This window comes from Thrips palmi, unplaced genomic scaffold (genome assembly GCF_012932325.1).
Source record: "Thrips palmi isolate BJ-2018 unplaced genomic scaffold, TpBJ-2018v1 HiC_scaffold_15, whole genome shotgun sequence".
NCBI lineage: Eukaryota > Metazoa > Arthropoda > Insecta > Thysanoptera > Thripidae > Thrips > Thrips palmi.
Window position 1 is genome coordinate 11,756,773 of NW_023144624.1, and position 11,556 is coordinate 11,768,328.

Sequence of the window (11,556 nt, forward strand, 5' to 3'; positions counted from 1 at the left end):
GAGACGGAGCGGTGGCGGCCGCGAGTAAATCAAAGGCCGATGACACGCCGATAGCAGCGCCTTGTTTACACCATTACGGCGACACCACAAAGACACGCGGCGCCCTTATCAGCGCACGCGCAGCGACGAGCAGGCAGACCGAGCTTGCAGGCTAAGCTTGTAGACCGAGCTTGCAGACTGAGCTTATGCATACTAAGCTTGCAGGCTAAGCTTGTATGCCGAGCTTGCAGATCGAGCTGGCAGACCGAGCTGGCAGACCGAGCTTGCAGCCCCTAGCGGAATTTTCGGGACGTATTCCGGACGTCCCGAGAGCGTCAGGTTTTTCTCATTATGGATGGTCTCAGAACGCGCCGGCTTCGTCCATGGATCGTCCCGCATGTGTCCTTACGTATCCGGAGACTCAATCGAGGTGTCCCTCTCGCATCCAGAAGGTATCGTCAGTGTCCGTCCGTCGTCCAGACATCATCCAAAGCGTATGCCGACTGTCCCAGGTGCATTCCAAATGTATCCAAAATAAATCCACAATGCATCACATCCGCCTCCACTCTCTACCCCACCCCATAGGTTTCACAATCTGCCGGACATTCCAAATAACGTCCAGTGCGTATCCGCTCCATGCCAGATGCATCCTGAATGCATCCGAGGCGTCCTGAACGCATCCAGAGGTACCCGGACCGTCCCAGAACCATACTAGATGCATCCCACCCGCTTCTAGCTGTCCGCTCGGCGCCCATAATGCAGCCAGGGTGTTTTGAGCACGTCCAGAAGGTATCCAGACCGTCCCAGAGGCAACCGGAGTGCATCCAGTCCGCCTCCAGCAGTCCTCTCGGCGTCCACACTGCAGCCGGGGCGTCACGAGCGCGTCCAGAAAGTCTCCGAACCATCCCAAAGGATCCCGAGTGCGTCCCACCCGCCTCCGTCCGTCCTCTCGACATCCAGAATGCATCCCAACCACATCCATCGCATCTTGAAAAAATCCAAAATATTTGAATCGCATCCAGATCGCATCCATTGCACATGCGAGGTGTGGTAAGGGTAGGTGCCGGATGTCGTAGTGATGCTTTGCGGATGACCCCTGTGCGCTGGATGAGTTAGACGACTTCCGGATGAGGATGCGATGGATCTTTCTTGTGGACTGGCGTCTGGAAGTGCTGGGTGTCTTCTTGATGTGTGATGAACGTCTTGAAGTGGTGCTACTTTGCCGGGAGTTGAACCCGGTCCCTTCCGCTTGCTGGTCGACTGCTTAAGCCCCTCGGCCACCGCTTCCTTCTTAGAGGAGAAAGAACTTTGAGTACTCTTAAGCTTCATGCAAAAGTGGCATCCACCCAGCATCCTTGTCTCGTCATCACCACGAATCACGAAGCATCCCCAAGCCATCCTCGCATCCTTGCCATCTCTGAGCCAGCCGCCTCGTATCTCTGCATCCACGTAAGCAAACTATATCACAACGGCGTCCTAGTATCCAACCGTTTGACACGCATCCCTAGCGCGTCCATGCCGTCCGTCTTCATCGCGAAAGCATCCAGCGCGACTGAATAGCTTCAATAGCATCCGTAGAGTATCCAGACGACCCACCCTCATCCTGAGCGCATCCGTCGGCCTCCAGTCCATCTCAGCAATCCATTTGGCATTACGAGTGCATCCAGGGCGTCCTGTAGGAGTACAGAGCGTATTCAGACCGTCTACATACAACGCACCCAGGATGCGTCTTAAGTACATCCGACGCATCTTTGATGCATCCAAAAGATGTCCAGTGCATCCAAAATGCGTCCAATAGACATCCAGGATACGTCCAAAGTACATCCAACACATCCAGAAGGCGTCCAATTTATATCCAACGCATCCAAGATACGTCCAAAGTACATCTAACACATCCAGAACGCGTCCCAACTACATCCACAACATCCAGATGGCATCCGAATCACATCAGTGACATCCAGATTGCATCCGAAACACGTCCATGGCATTCATTCTGCGTCAACGCATGTTGGGAGACTTTTGGATGGGCTGGATGTGATTTGGACGCGTCGGAGACCCATGTTCCGACCACTCTTTGAAAAGGTCTCAACAAGATCTATTCAAATCAACAATAAAAATTTTCAGTTGGTCACCCCCCTTTTTTCAAGATACTGATTTTTAAACTCTATCTTGAAAAAAGGGGGGTGACCAACTGAAAATTTTTATTGTTGATTTGAATAGATCTTGTTGAGACCTTTTCAAAGAGTGGTCGGAACATGGGTCTCCGACGCGTCCAAATCACATCCAGCCCATCCAAAAGTCTCCCAACATGCGTTGACGCAGAATGAATGCCATGGACGTGTTTCGGATGCAATCTGGATGTCACTGATGTGATTTGGATGCCATCTGGATGTTGCGGATGTGGTCTGGATGTGTTTGATGTCTTGTGGACGCACCCTGGATGTGTTAGATGTCTTTTGGACGCATCCTGGATACGTTGGATATCCTTTGGACGCATCCTAGATGCGTTGGATGTCCTTTAAACGCATTTTGGATGCATTGGATGTCTTTTGGATGCATCCGAGATGCGTCGGATGTACTGAAGACGCATCCTGGATGTCCTGGATGCTTTCGGAATGCCTTTCGGACACTCCGGCTTCTCTCAGGACGCGTACAGGACGCCCCCGGGTGCATTCCGGATGACGAGAGGATGGCTGGAGGTGGACGGTATGCATTTCGGATGCCGAGGGGACGGTCCGGATGCGCTTTGGACGCGTACAGGACGCCCTGGATGCACTCGGGATGCCAAATGGATTGCTGGGATAGACTGGAGGCCGACGGATGCGCTCAGGATGAGGGTGGGTCGTCCGGATACCTTACGGATGCTTACGGTACGTTGCAGACGCGCTGGATGTTTTGGGGATGCTTTGCGGAAGAAGGCGGACGCCATGGACGCGCCAGGGATGCGTCAAACGGTTGGATACTAGGACGCTACTGTGATTCAATTTGGCCACGTGGATGCAGAGATACGAGGCGGATGGCTCTGAGATGGCAAGGATGCGAGGATGGGTTGCGGATGGTTCGTGATGAGATACGTGGACACACATGGGACGATTTCGGAACGCAGAGACGCGGTGGATACGTCATGGACACCTTATGCTTTTCTGCCTGGAATGCACAGGATCTAATCTTGATGCGCGTCGGACGTCATTGGATAAATTGGACGAAACTAGGATAGCCTGCAGGATGCGTGGATAGCTGTAAGATGCATCTAGTAGGTCGTGGATGTACGGGATGGCAATTGGACGAATCCTGGACGTCCTATTCGCATCCAGCATTCCAGCAGGGAGACCGAGCTTGCAGACCAAGCTGGCAGACCGAGCTGGCAGACCGAGCTTGCAGACCGAGCTTGCAGACCAAGCTGGCAGACCGAGCTGGCAGACCGAGCTTGCAGACCGAGCTGGCAGACCAAGCTGGCAGACCGAGCTGGCAGACCGAGCTTGCAGACCGAGCTGGCAGACCGAGCAGGCAGACCGAGCAGGCAGACTGCGCAGACCGAGCTGGCAGCCCGCGCAGACCGAGCTGCAGGCCGCGCACAACATCATCATAAACAGGCCAGCCAACTGAATTCGGCCCCAGGCAATTACGCCAACTCGGCTTTGGTGCGAAGTGCGCGAAGTGCGCGGACGGCGTGAGCCACGGCGAGGCGTGCACAGCGCTTTGCAGTTTAGCATGCGCCGAGAAGAGGAGCGTAATTAACGAAACATTCCAGAAATCGGAATACAGCGCGGGAACCTGAATAGCACGGGCCGGCTACGTACTTTTTTCTTTGTAAAGCTTAAAATAGGTTTTGATGATAACGCAAATGGTTACTTTTCTTCCTCTTAACTTTACTCTCTGACCCCCCAAACTGGCCGCAACAATGCAGCAAGTTTCTGGAACAGTAAAAGCCAAAAAAGTCTCAAGCTGCGAGCACCGTTTTTCCCCTCGCTTTGCTTTTGCAGTGGAGGTGGTACGCGGAACCAGTAATTAGGCAGTCCTGACTAATCCAAGTTTGGAAGTGGCACACGTTTGGCGCGACCATACCCGTTGCAGGTACACTACAAGCAGAGGAATGACCAACACAGCGAGGCACGACCGGCCACACCTTCCTTCTCGCTCTGTCAACACATTTATCAATGGCCATCTCTCTCTCCCCTCCTCAGTGCATCTTTTTTCCCCTCCTCTACGAGTCTTATTCCACGCCCGGCCGGCCGTGTCCTTTGCAGAGCCGAGGCACCGCTATGCCTCGCGCGCGAAGAAAAGGGGAATAAAAAAAAGGGAGTAAAAATATAAAAGGGAGAAGAAGAAAATACGGACTGGCTCTCCGCACGACGCCGCAGACGGCCCCGGACACCTCGTCTATGCCTTGGACCGCCGTGGACGCCAAACCCCCGTAATCACGTGCAAGTGCCTGGGGCCGGACGGGAAGGCCTGCAGCCCCGCGGCACCACCGCGGACGCACCGCCCCGCAACTGCATCTGCACCGCCGCGCCGCCGTGCAGCCAGTCGCTCTGTCTCTCTCGCACCCGCACGGCACGCCCCATGAGTGCGAGAGAGACAGAGCGACGAAGGCGACTCTGCGGCGTGTTGCCTCGGCGCCGTTCTCTTATTTCCTTCCTAGCCGAGAGAACAATGAGAAATAAGTGGCCGGTAAAAGTGTTAGCCACACACTCGGAGGGCGATTTTCGCTAGATTTTCCACGGGGATGTTTGTACAGACAATTTTTTTTTTTTACTCCTGCGAGAGGTTATTTGTTGAGGGCAAAAACCCAAGGCTGTGCTTCGCGGCTTCGCGGCGCAGTGGGCAGCGTCGCTTTGAACTGTATGACGAGTGCAGACGCCTTATCGCTGCACAAAGGCCTCTGCCTGACGGGGACAAATGTGTCCACCGCGGCGAGGCGCAAAGTGAGTGAGAGAGAGAGAGAGAGAGAGAGAGAGAGAGAGAGAGAAACAACGACGAAAAAGCAACCGACTGCCTCCGTGAAGAAACAAAAAGCACGCAGCCTAGCGGGCCCGGCCCGGTCCGGCCAAAGCCTGGCAGCCGCGCTGGCAAGCCGCATGCGGGAAAAATCATTTTCCGTTACATAATGTCATGGCTCATGGCATCCAGAAACAAGGCGCCCAGCGCAGCGTCATACCGCACCGGCCTTTTTGCGAAGAAGAGCCCGTTGCGTTGTGTTCGGCTCGGTCCGGCTCGGCTCGGCGGCCAGCCGACCGAAAAAGGCACCGTCTGGCCCCCCCTTCCGCCACCATCCGCCGCTCCTCGCCCTGGAGGGCTCCGCCTCACGCCGCGCTGCTTCATGTCCGTCTCGTGTCATCTCCACGCCGCGCGTCCACTCGCCGCCCCGACGGCCGGGCCGGCCTGTCCGCACGCCGACCTTGCGCCAGAAACACGCTTTTCGTGTGTGAGCCGCCCGCCCTGCGGACCGCGGACACGGAGACGCCATGAGTGCCAAAGCGCAGCCGGGCTGGAAACTCGCACAGTGGGCCAGACGACCGGCGCGGGCGGACAAAACTCCAGACGCATTTTGAGCTCCACAGTCACTAATCAGGACTCGAAACGAACAAGTGACCCCACCAATGGATTCCTCATTCGGAGAGCAATCCATTGATGGGGCCACACGATTGGTTCGAGACCCATTTAGCGACTCTGGAGCTCAAAACGCGTCCAGAGTTTTGGCCGCCTCCACCGGTCTTCTGGCCCACTGTGCAGCGCCCGCCAGCATTCCCCTTCGCCGACGGCGCACGCACTGACCGACGCCAAAACAAACCACGACAAAGTGAGACGGTGCGTCGATAATGCGCTTCGCAGCGTTTTGCCAACAATAATCGCCGCCTTTATTTCCCATTATTTCCCGCATGATTTGCGACCCCCATTCTCCTGTCAGTCAGCTAGCCTCGCGCGGGGTGTTTCTGGAATGCGCCCTAGCCTCGCGCCGCCCCTATAGCCTCGCGCGAGGCGCCTTCTCACGGAAACAATGCAGCGGCGCCCCCGAGTTCACTCCGCGCCGCAATATGACGAAAACGATAAAGGCGCTGGCGTTCGCGGCGCGCGGATTCGCAGCCTATTAAAAAGGCATGCACACCATTTTTCAGCCGCAGCGCACCGCCGCCTGAAATCGCTACTCGGAACGAAGACGGGAATAATCCGTTCCATGGTTTGCTTCTTTTTTTTTTTTCGTGGTCGCGCGTCTTGACGTCGACCTAGAAAGTGACCATGACGGCCAAGCCGTCCTTTCTGATACACTGGATCGCGGAACGGGGCCAACATGTGCCCTGCTTATGCACGCGCAAAAAAGCAACGACAGAGAAGCAGAAGAAAAAGCCCAGCCGGGCTGGAAAAAAAAAACAGGAATAAAACTATATCGAACTCTGTAATAGCAGTGCAAAAAAAATAAAAATATGAAGAATGAAAAAAGAGTCGGCGATGTTTGCTTTGTAGCCCGAAGCGCCGAGGCCAGTGCCCCGATGTGGGTCTAATTGGATGCAATAATGACACGTCGCGGCGCACGCACGCGCACGCAGGCACGCGGGACACACAGGTCGCGGCACACTCGCGGAAAACACCGAGCCGAGGCGGCTGCGAAAACGGACACACTGTCAGGGATGTCTCCACAGCTCCAGAAATTTATGGGCTGCACGATATCACGATATCGAGATAAATCACCCTGATATCGAGACGTACGGTACTTGTTGTTTAAGCACATCGACATACTGAATCGAAGGGTCGATGTATCTTTGATATTGCGATAACTATCGATCTCGATATATCGATATTTGTCGATAATCTTCGATACGTATCACAAATCAATCGAGGTCAATATCGTATCGACACCGAAAAGTGGACATCGCGCAGCCCTTGCATGCCATGCTCCAGGGGGTAAACCAGAAAGCACGCTTCATCTGGAGAGTGCTAGCAAGCATGCTCCGGACCGTGCTTGCAAGCACTCTCCACGCGATGAAAGGTGCTTGATGGTTTACTCCCAGGTGCAGTATGCCATGCACTCTCTTTCGTTCCTAACGTCTCATCTCAGCCAGCAAGCATGGAACCTTTGACTGCTACCAGCCCGAGCCGTATCTCGTAGAATGGATGAAAGTCCGACTCGCGATCGCCGCCTTTTTGGCGGTGTGCAGTCACGGCTCGGAATAAGATTGGCAACAAATTCACGGCGCTTGCGCCTGCATTATTCCGTCCGAGCGTCAGTCACTTCATCCCGACGTCCGTCCGTACGGGAAGCAGGTTTCACTAGCCTGGCCGCACTAGCTTGCCTGCCGGCGCCGCATTCCTCGGCCAGAACCAGTCCGAGTGGAGGGCGGCGCGGCACGGCGCGGCACGGCGCGGCACGGCGAGGCAGACGGCGGCCTGAACTCAGGTCATGGTGCAGCGTCCTTCACGTCGCACTGCACGAACTTCCTTGTATTCACTTTCGGGCCTCGGCCGCTCCCCTGCTGCTCCTCTTCGTATCGGTATGTATCGGCCACTTGTACTTTCCACCCAGCCGGTGCATCCGCGGCTGCATCTGCGGTGCATCTGCCCGGCCGGAAGGCGCGGCGTGGCGCGGCGTGGCGCAGCGTGGGGTCGACGGCCCCGCGGCGTGGAGAGCGTGGCTCGGAGCGTGGCCGCACATACGCTCAGGGAGATGCTCGCCTTGTTCGCAGCCACACGTGCGGAAGGTTCCTCGAAACACCTGAGGCGAAGACTGAAAACAAATCTACGGAACAGAAACCAAAACAAAAGTCGAAGGTGTTCAAGGAAGGGCGGCGGTAGGCTCGCATTTTTCGCTGTCGCGTGGGCACGCGAACATGGGGGACTCCTTGTATGGCAAATACTGAAACGATGAAAACAAATCACTAAAAGAGCCTTGATAGAAACTGTGCAGGTGTTCAGTGAGGGATCGTGCAACGTTCCGAACGCCCTACGATTGTTTTGGCCTCTTTCCACGGATCCCGGTTTTCTATGGCAAAGCAAGCGCGTCGTATATCATCCGGATAGATGGCTGTATAGATGGATGGCTCGGCGGCGCTGTGGCACCAGTGCCGCACCACACTCAGGTCTTCCGGCGCGACCCTTCCTATGCGGTGCCGCGCGCCGCACGCGTGACGTCTCGTCTGGCCGGGGACCCACGAGGGCGTAACGCACACTCAAAACTAACAGTCAGAGTGTAAAAAAAAGATGGAAAAAAGGGACACAAATGCCGGCCCCTCCAAATGAGACCTGCCACACGGGAGCGGCGATTGGTGTTGGCGAGGTCGGTCGACGCCCACCGCGACCCACACCGGAAGGAAGGGCTTACAACGCCTCACTTGACACGGAAATGTACGATAGTGCCGCACACACGCACCGCCCGGGCCACCGCCATTTACGAGTGCATCGGTTACAGGCAGACACGTAGAAAAATGTTTAAAAAATGGAGTGGAGAAGTACGGCGTGCGGTTTGTGCGGTACCGTTCGATATCTCAATGAAGTGTGGAATCGGAATCGCAGCGAGGTGTGGGAAGGCGGGTGAACAACCTGCGCGATGCTGGTGCCGCCCCGCCCCGCCCCGCCCCGCCCCGCCCCGCCCGGCCCCTGGAACGCCGGGAACGCCTTGTGACGCATCCGCCCTCCTACGTGAGCCCATTGTCAAAAGACGCGTTTCCACGAGGGAGTTGGTGCGGAGAATCAGGGATCGATTTCTCGGGAGCACCAAGGACAGGGCGGACAGGACAGGTGGGGAGGCAAGGGCCTTACCATAGCGCAGCGCCAACACCGTCCAACGGAACAGGGCACCGTTCCAGACAGGGGCGGGGCGTGGCGGGGCGTGGCGGGGCGGGGGACAGGACCCGGTAAGCGGCGCGGAGGGCCCCCGGACCCGCACAGCGGCACGGCAGGGCACGGCGTGGCGCGGCGGGGCACGGCACGGGGCCCAGGCCGGGCGCAGCCAGGCGAGTTTGGGCGTGAGCCGTTACCGCTGCACCTCACATCACTTCATTATATCAGAGAGGCAGCAGCGCGGCGCCACGCCGGGGGGAATTCTTTCCGTATTATGATGAGACGGCGTGCGGACAGCCAAAGAAGTCCCTCAAAACCAACAGTACCTTCTTTTCCTTTGCAGGCAAATGAAAAGAACACACAGAGTGGCGTCGGAGAGGGTGAGAGAGAGAGAGAGAGAGAGAGAGAGAGAGAGAGAGAGAGAGAGAGAGAGAGAGAGAGAGAGAGAGAGAGAGAGAGAGAGAGAGCAAGGTGACACCGTGCCTGCTGTCGTCTACGCCTTGGCGGCCAGAGAAGTTTCCTCAAGATTTACCGATTCTTAACGCATAAGCTGACGAATGACAAACGTTTAACGGTTCCCAGGAATAAAAAACGTAAACAACAATAAAAACGACGAGACAACAACAAGAACAGCAGCAGCAGCGTGCACGCAGTGGAGGGCACAGAGGACCGTGGCGTCCACTCGACAGCGCAATCAGGTGCGAACAAAGGGATGGAGATATTACGTGGCCGCCGTGCAATCACAAGAAGAAGAAAGAAGAAGAAGAAAGAAATTCTTCTCCTCGGACGAACCAGGCAAGAATTCTAGTGCAAATGCAACCTGACTATCAGGCAACCTGGCAAACTTCAAGACAACAAAGAAGAGTTCCATTTACCGAGGGGTCGGCAACTTTCCTTGGCCGTGTACGGGGGAGTATACGTATATTACCAGTAATATAGGTAATATATGTGTAATATAAAGTAATACAAAGTAATATATAGTAATATAGAGGTATTATAGAGGCGAAATTGTGGTAATATGCAAGTAATATATGGTAATATACGGGTAATATAGCCACCGCGTACGAAGTAATATGTGAGTTGCCGACCCCTCGCCATTTACTCTACCATCAACTTTTGACCTGTCCAATTTCTATTTTTTTAGAACGAAAAATTTAGTAAAGGAAGAGGCCGCGGAGGCAGGAGAGAAGAGTTTCTGTTTGGTGGAAGAACAAAAGTACATGCAAAGGCAAAGGGCGGCTGGAATAACGCCGTTGTAATTTGTATACGGAGAGCAGTAATGCCATAAACCTTGCACTTGACTGCCGGCGCGGCGTGGCGCGGCGTGGCGGCGCGGCCCAGCGGTGCAGGCAACGCTCGGGGCGGCGTGGTCGGCGCGGCGCGGCCGGCCGGCGGTACCGCCTTGACCGTGGCCATCCACGGCCACTACACTCGCCGACCGCCAACGGCGCAAAAAAAGGGGGAAGATGATTCTAGGCGCGGGGCGGCGGAAAAAAAAAGTGCTGCCTCTTCTTGTCCGCGCTCGGACGTGCCGATGCCGAATCTGCGCCGCGCCGCTGCGTGTGCAGCATTCGCCAAGTCGGCAGGCGTCGCCAGGAAAGGGCGTCGGAACGGCGTCGAACCCACGACGTCGGTCTCCGGTACAACGACAGAGACAGAAAGAGAGATGACCCCACGCTTCTTTCTCAGAGTATCCCACGAGCCCATCCCGTTGGGCTGATTGAACCCACGAAACGTGTCTCAGTGTCAAGGGTTGCCCGCGCCTCCCGACGAAAAGGTGAGCAGCCCCGGCCCCTTCTCCACCGAGCGCAGCAACAGCGCGGCAGCAGCGCAGCGCGGTTTCGGGCAAGTCCGGTAGTTTGTTGTGAGTGCGCGGCGCTATTAGCTGCGCTGCCTACGTCCCTACACTGCCTGCCTCCCAGCGATAAGCACCCGCCGCTCACATCTAACTCACGGGCTGCACCTTTGGCCTTCCGGAAACGGCCGATAAATTTGCCGGCGAGTGTGTCGGCAGTGTACACGCGGACGGCGGCGGCCGAACTAGCGCATTGCGAGCCGCGGAACACGACCGACGCGCCACCCCGAGCAGCGCGTCGCTCAAAACAATGAAAAAAAAAAAGAAAGATGGCGGCGGGGACTAAGCGCGGCCGAAAGCGCGCAACCAAAAGCACGACTCGAGCGCGGCGCAGCGCGGCCGGCACCCGCGGTACGGTACCTGAATTTCGCTGCTGTTGCAATCTGGTCGCCCAGGCAGTATTTCAGGTTTTCAGATAGCAAAGCCTCAAGCACAGTTAGCGATCTTGATACCAGCAGGCCGTCTCTCTCGCTCTCACGCGAGGCCCGGCGGCGGGCCGCATCGTGACCAGCGCATGGCGGACGGACGGGCGGCGCGCTCCTTGGAGTGAAAAATTAACAATAAAGCTCCTATTTCCGGAAGTCGCTGGAGAGGAACGCGTGATCTGACCCCATTCCGACCGGAAGTGGGATGAAACGAGATCAGTGCGAATCGGCGCCCGTTGTGTGGCAATCCAGCCGTGCAGAGCGCTGGCGCGGAGCTCGTTGTACCCACACTGTACCCACATTGGGCTGAAGATGCTGACTTTGTTGACAAAGAGCTCAGTCACACCCGAGAAAGGCGTTTCTTGAATCCACAAAATTGACTTGCGATGAGTGACTTTACTTGAAACTTTTTAGAGTGGACGTCGCGCAGGCCCCCATTTCTCCGGTCGGTCTTCTTTCTCCCGGGGCAACGGCCTGCCTGGCCAAGGGCCTGCCTCATCTCGCGCACCTGCGCCCCGCCGGCCA